Source organism: Nematolebias whitei, chromosome 7 (genome assembly GCF_014905685.2).
Source record: "Nematolebias whitei isolate Nwh7 chromosome 7, NemWhi1, whole genome shotgun sequence".
NCBI classification, from domain to species: Eukaryota; Metazoa; Chordata; class Actinopteri; order Cyprinodontiformes; family Rivulidae; genus Nematolebias; species Nematolebias whitei.
The window spans coordinates 19,366,809-19,374,313 of record NC_056504.1 but is presented as its reverse complement, the minus strand read 5'-3'; the positions used below and the strand labels follow the sequence as shown (position 1 = coordinate 19,374,313).

The following is a 7,505-nucleotide window of genomic DNA, read 5'->3' as shown; positions in this document are numbered from 1 at the left end:
TATATATATATATATATATATATATATATATATATAGTAATTTTTAATTTAATGGATGCAACACGTCAAAAAAATGACACAGCAAACACGCAACTATAAGTGTTAAGGTTCTAAACGGGCTCTTTGGAACAAATTATCTTAGGAAACCACAGATTTGTAAAAAAAAAAAAAAAAAAAGAAAAAAAAGCAGCATCTAAAAGTATAATGTAAATTTCACACTATCTATCCACAATGGAAATTTGGAAGACTTACAGTAGCTCATTATTTACAGTTTGTAATTTCATCATATTATTTAAAGAGTCTTAAGTAGTATCTATGCCAAATAACAAGTTTCAAAGTCAATATTGGATGTCCATAACCTTCACAGAATTAAAAACACGTCTGATGATGTCCTGGACATCCCTGTATGGGCTCACATGGAGCAGTTCCATAAATCATTGTCTGTAAACACAGTTCACCATGCCATCAAATGCTAATTAAAGCTTTATCATGAACAGGAAAAAGCCATCCAGAAACATGTGCAGCTGTCATTCTGGACCAAAGCTCATTTAAAATGGACTGGGTCAAAGTGAAATCTGTAGTCAGACAGATTCAAATCTTAAATTCTTCCTGGAATTCACACACAAATTATTTCATCTAATAAAAAGAGAAACCATCCAGTTTGTTATCACTTCAAAAACCTACCTCTCTCACCCTCTGCAGAGAGTGGTGAAGGCTGAACAGAAGTCTAATGAAGTCAGCCTCCCCACCATCACAGACATGTACACCTCTAGATGCAGGAAGAGAGCCACCTGCATCATGAAGGACCCCACTCACCCAGCACGCACTTTTTGCCCCGCTCCTCTCAGGAAGGAGGTTTAGGAGCATTAAGTGTAGAACCACTAGACTGAGGAACAGCTTCTACTGTGAGGCTGTTAGACTCATGAATCCCTAAAAAGAAAAATCTCTGTAATGCCACTTTAATTGGTGATATGTGACTTGTCTGTGAAGTTGATTATCCATGCTGCTGATCTCATGCTGCTGATTATCTAATGCGGCTGTATTCTTTAATACCTATTTGCTCACACAGACTCATGTCCGGGCTGCTGTTTTTACGTTGCATTGTTTTGCATTATTAGTGTTTAATGTATATTTCATTCAACCTTTATTTAGACAGGTTAATCCCTTGAGGACTCATTCACAAGAGAGACCTGATTTTAACAAAGAGTGATGACAACAGTGGATAACAACGACAACAATAAACAGTCATAAAATAGGCATACAAATTTAAGTTTCTCTATTTTTTTCCTATCTTAGATCCTTATATAGAGTTTCTTTTTTTACTTTATATTTTGCTATTTTTAGGTGTAACTGGAACCCTGTGTACATCATTTTGTTCCACCTCATGTACCACATGTGGTGGAAACGACAATGAATTTGACAAACTTGAACTAATGGTACTGGGGTGCATTGGTGCCTCTGACATGTGTGGCTTACACATCTGTAAAGGTACCAAGAATGCAGAAAGGAATTTGCAGGTTTTAGAGCAATATACTGTATACCCCCGTCCAGGTGTTTTTTTAAGGAAGGGCTTGTACATTTCAGTAATCCCACACTGCATCATTACATCAACATGGCTGTGGAGGGGAGGAATCAAAAAACTGAACCGGCCTGCAGTCCAGACCTCTCACTAATCAACAAGATGACGTGTACCAATTTAAATCAATTATCACCATGATAGCTTTCCTGAAATTGTATTGAGTCACAAGTATTTTTGGTTTTATACTCTTTTTTTTTTTTTTTTATTGTTAGCTTTTCTATAACCCCAAATTTCACTTAAGCAAAAATAAAAACAAAAAACTTTTTTTCTTTTGTTCTTTACTTTGTTTAATCAGCAATCTGCTAAAATATATAATAAACTTACTTTTGAGCTCTTATTTCTTTAGGTTCCTCCTCAGTTTTGAACTTCCTGTAGAGGAATATAGGACACACGTTTGTAGTTTTGCCTCTCGTGACCAAACTGCATATCCAAATAATAGAAAAGTCCAGAAACCATCGTCCCACTCAGCAAATCACTCGTCACTCAACCTGCCTCCTGCTATATGTAAGAATGTGATTGGGAGTGGTGGAGCAGAGGTTAGAGAAAGTGGACCTGTGATCGGAAGGTCGGCAGTTCGACTCCCCGGATCATCAACATCAAAATGTGGGTGGAACAGGTGAAACGCCCACACCTGCCTCAATACTCTGGGCTCTTGAGCAAGGCCCTTAACCAGCTGCTCCCAAACATGTCTCTCTTGAAAATGAGTCCTTGTGTCTCAGTGAAATAAACCTACGATGGAGCTTTAGGGCCACGCTAAGAAAAAAAATTAAAGGATAAAATTACAAGCTCCATTGTAGCTTTATGGAAATAAAGTTGGCCATTTCGTCTAAGTGATTAGTTGGCGACCAGCTGCCCCACCATCAAACATGCAGAACGACGCAGGTGAATTTGTGGACCTCTACGTCCCTCGCAAATGCTCGGCAAGCAACAGAATCATTGGAGCCTAAGACCACTCTTCTATCCAGCTCAACATTGCTGAGGGTGACTGGGCGCTTCAATGGTCAGTTCAAGACCTACGCTATCTGTGGACCAATTCAACGGATGGGAGAGGCTGATGACTCCATTCTGAGGCTGGCCAAGAACGACGGTGTTGTTGCAAAGAACTTCTGAGGATCAAATTTCTTGAATAAAATGTTTTTTTTTTTTAAGTCTTAATATTACAAGAATACAGTCGTACGAGTCTTTTTGCAGCTCTCAAGTTTTGTTTTGTTTTGTTTTTGTTTGTTTGTTTGTTTTTTCATGAGTTGGATCCACAACACGACCTGTCAATCAATCCAGTAGGCGTGTCAGCAAATGAGCAATCTGACGCTAAATGAGTCGTAATATTATCTGAACTTCGACACAATAAAGCAAGTTTACCACATTTTAACTGGTAAAATGAAGAATGTTGAGCATCTTGTTAAGTTATACATTGGTATTGGTTTTATAAATAAGGAGATAGTTAATCTGTCAGCACATCAGCATCAGATTATTATCAATATCAGGACTTTGAACCTGCTTACAGTAAGATGGTATGCTCTGATGGGCTGCAGCAGCTCTCTGCAGGTAAGGAGCATTTAGCTTCAGATTGGTCATTTGCTGACACGCCTACTGGATTGATTGGCAGGTCGCATTGTGGATTCAACTCGTGGAAAAATAAATAAAGTAATGAGAGCTGTAAAAAAAAGTATTATACGACTTAATTCTCGTAATTTTATGGCTTAAAAAAATATCATAGCATGGCAATGTAATTTTTTTTCTTAGCATGGCACTAACGCTTTGTCGTATAAACCTGCATAAATAAAGGTTAAATAAAAAATAATAATAATAACCAAGAAACAAAAACAAAAACAAAACTCCATCAAGAAAGGCTGAGGACAGTAGAACAGATAAAATCCTACATCTAAGGATGGGACAACATTCCCATCCAGAAGCTCCATCAGCTGCTCTCCTCCGTTCCTACGTTTACAGACTGTTGTTAAATGAGAGGCGATGCTTCACAGAGGGAGACGGACCTGGAGCATCTTTACTGTGTTGCTGCCTACAAAATCAAACGTACCTTTATATTTAAACATTTGTCATGTTAAATATGTCCCATTGTGGATAAAATGTGTATTTGTGTGATTTGGAAATAATTAGTTTGCTTGTTAGCTTTTTTTTAAAAAAAATTATACATTTTACACAATTTAACAACTTTTTGGGACTAGTTGTATGTTTAGGTTCCACTTTTAATTTAGAAAAATATAGAAAACAGTGATTATTATTCAATATTTAAGATTCTTTAGTTTTTTTATGTTGACTATAAAGTGAGTGTTAATAAGAAAGAAAGAAAGAAAGAAAGAAAAATAAAAGCAGGTTATCCAGGTGAGTTGGTGGACACTCAGTGATGACCAGGATTCTGGTGGATCTTTCAAACTGGGTTTTGGTTCTCAGTAAAGAGTTGGTATGAATTATTTAATAGAGCAATACTTCAAAAACTTTCTTAACCCCCACTGTTTATGAATAGATGAGACAGTTTGAAAATCTTCACAAGAAAAATGGACATACAGAAAGCCAATCAGTTTAGTTTGTTTTAATGAAATAAAAAATATATATCTTTCTTCTCAGCTTTTGTTTTTAATGGCAGAAAATTGTTTTGTTGTTTTTCGTTTTTCACTCAGGTGTTTTTATTTTCCAGCCTCTAACATCTCATACGTCGACTTCTCTCTGAAGAGACAGAGGCTTGGAGAGGAGGCAAACCCAACCAGCCTGAGGTACCATAATATCTGGTAAAGCTCTGCCATTAAAGATAAATGACACTAAATATGAGAACAGGTGAGCAAGTAAACAAATCGTATTACAGAGAAACTGGAATCATAGTACTTCATTTGGGTCCAGACCTGGATTGGCAGAAAGGAGACTCGTACATTATACAGTACTCCCTCGTTTATTGCGGGGGATCTGTACCCTGAAGACCCGTAATAAGTGAAAAACCGGAACTTTACAGGAGCATTCACATACATAAAAGCCAATTAGTAAAGTTCTCTATTTAAGGAATATATGATATATATATGAAGGTGTTTTAAACTCTTCCCACATTCTTACAATATTCTAAACAATGTTTCTAAACTATAAATGTTATAAAAAATCACAGAATGTCATTATTTCAGCTCCCTGCCTCTGCTGCTCTCAGTCACCTGCAAGTGCACTTGGCCACACCCACTTCTCCGCTCTGCACAAACAGCTGATCAGCTGCAGGAAGAAGTTTATCCTGCAGTAAGGGCTGCACAAAGGTGCAGCAGGTGCTAAATAATATAAAATAATTTATTTTAAATAAAAATGTCATGCTGATCTTGCGGCTCATCCATCAATCAGCCGGTTGTGTGTCATGTCCAATCTTGTTTTGAAAAACCGCGATGGAGCGAGTCTACGATAAACAAGCCACAAAGTAGCGAGGGACTACTGTAATGCCAAATGTGATCAGACTAATTACAAGCTGCAGAATAGTCTTAATGTTCAGTTTAGTGTTTGCTTGTTGTTATCCTTTGTTGTCAAGCTCTTCAGTCGGATACTGTGCTGCACCGTTCTCTGTGTTTTGACTGAAAGGAGCACGGTGGTCTAAGTCAGCCTGCTCCTGGTATTATGTGCTGATGACGACTTGATGTATTGTTCTGATGACCCTCCTGAGAGTAATGGACGAAGTTCCACAACGTGGCAACTTTATTAAGTCAGTGCTCCGAAATTAAACCACACAGCGGCCTATTCATCATTTCACTGGACTAAGTGACAGACAAGTGTGATTAGTGATTAGAAGTTGAGGGGAACTTCATTTAAATAAAAATGGCTAATGGCATATTTATCATGTGGCACCTTCCTGGGTGGGAGAACCAGAGAATGAGTATGTGGGTGTTGCTGCTGTGCAGAGGGCTAATTTACCTTGTAATGATTCTTGGTGAATGGCTCAACATTTTAAAGAAAGACAGGAGGAGAGTAAAATACTCCTGAACTACACAAACGTCCTGGACAAATTATATTTTAAAGACTGAGATTGTCTTATGTTGACAACAGACAGAGTTATAATCATAAGTCACATGCAACATAATATACTGCAACGCGACTTAGAGTTTGTGTTGGGGATGACTCTCAGGTACTGCCACATAACACGGGCTGCATCTTCCTGTTTGATCAAATAGCTGTGGCGGACATCTTTACATGGGACTGGGTCTAAAAGGCAATCCAAACTCATTGGAATAGTTCAAAGGATATTTTGCTAACAAACAAGCACACACAGAGACAGACATATTGCCTTTCTCCTTCTGGTGATTTGTGTCGCGCTCTATGGATCAGATGAAACAAGTTTTCTTTCGGAATGGATTCAAACTCTGTTAAGAGTTTAAATGTTTTTAACTGAATGAATAATTTCACTGTTTCATCCACCTGCCGGGACAGAAGCGAACTTCGTGTCCACCTGCACTCTCCAAACCAGCGGATGTCCTCTGCCTGTCCACGCGCTCCTTCAGAACTCTCTGCAGCTGTTTCTTCTGCACCTGAGCATCCAGCCGGGGGGGTTACCCCCTCCCTCAATGATACTACAGCATGCTTCTTTATGCACGAAGCTGAGATCAACTCGGAGCTTTAGATTCTCCTCCTCCATCACGGATCCAGTGGAATTTCTGCGCCTTCAAACAGAACCCCCACCCGCAACAAACCAAACCGAGCTGCATGTCGCAATAAGTTTGACGGATGTCCTACCTGTCCAGAAGAGGAGACAGCACGGTGGGGACAACTGGGAGGAGCCGGGCTGAGCGCAGCGGCTGCAACACGTCCGGACACACCAGTACAGACTGGGTCTGTTCCACCTCACACACCGAGAGAACACACACACAGACCACTCCCCCCTCCCCAAACTGCACGCGGACAAATATGAGAAAGAAAAACACATTAAACAAAACTAAAAGATCACCGAAATAACTTAAACCTAAACTAACTAAATATGAAATACATACTGTGAATTTTGGTTTCACAGTCATAATAATAATAATAATAATAATAATAATAATAATAATAATAATAATAATGATGATGATGATGATGATGATGATGATGTGGGGAGTGGTGGCGCAGAGGTTAGAGAAGGTGGGCCTGTGATCCGAAGGTCTTTGGTTCAACTCGTCCTACTGAAAACACCAATGTGGGTGGTAAAGGTGGAGCACCCACACCTGTCTCCACCCTCATTTGCCCCACTCTGGGCCCTTGAGCAAGGCCCTTAACCCCCACCATCTGCTCCCCGGGCACCCTAGCTGTCAGCTCTCTGCTCCACACAGAGGGCTGTGGTAGCTCGGTGGTCTGTGGTTGTGTCAGGAAGGACATCCAGCATAAAAACAACTGTCAAGTCTTCCTGCGAGTTAGTTCTCTGTGACAACCCCTGAAGAAGGGAGCAGCCAAAAGACAATAAATAAATAAATAGGCAAAATAAAATAAATAATAATAATAATAATAATAATATAATAATGGGCAGCATGATGGCTCAGTTGGTAGAGTTGCTGCCTCTCAGCGAGAAGGTCATTGTATAAATCCCAGCCAGAACCTTTCAGGGTGGAGTTTGCATGTTCTCTCCGTGCATGCGTGGGTTTTCTCCTTTTCTCCGGGTACTCTGGTTTCAGAGTCAGAGAGATTTATTTGTCACACGCACCCCATGTGGTGCATGTGGTGGAACGAGATTGTGTACGCAGGGTCCCAGTTACATCCCACAATAAAATGTAAAAGAAAAACAGTAATAAGATCTAAGATATGAACTAAGAAAAACATTAAATAAAGAATACACTAAGCACTAATAGCATGAAAACAATAAAAACAATACGTCGAACAGCACCATGAACACGAGACTGTGTGAGCAGATGAGCATGCATGAACACAGCAACAAGAAACAGATCAGCAGCAACATGATGTGATTTTTCACAGTGATTGT

General features: G+C 39.4%; 1 pseudogene; it reads left to right on the top strand.

The window, feature by feature from the left end:
* Positions 1-2,445: 2,445 nt before the first annotated feature.
* Positions 2,446-2,713, top strand: LOC119412320 (annotated as a pseudogene).
* Positions 2,714-7,505: the final 4,792 nt, after the last annotated feature.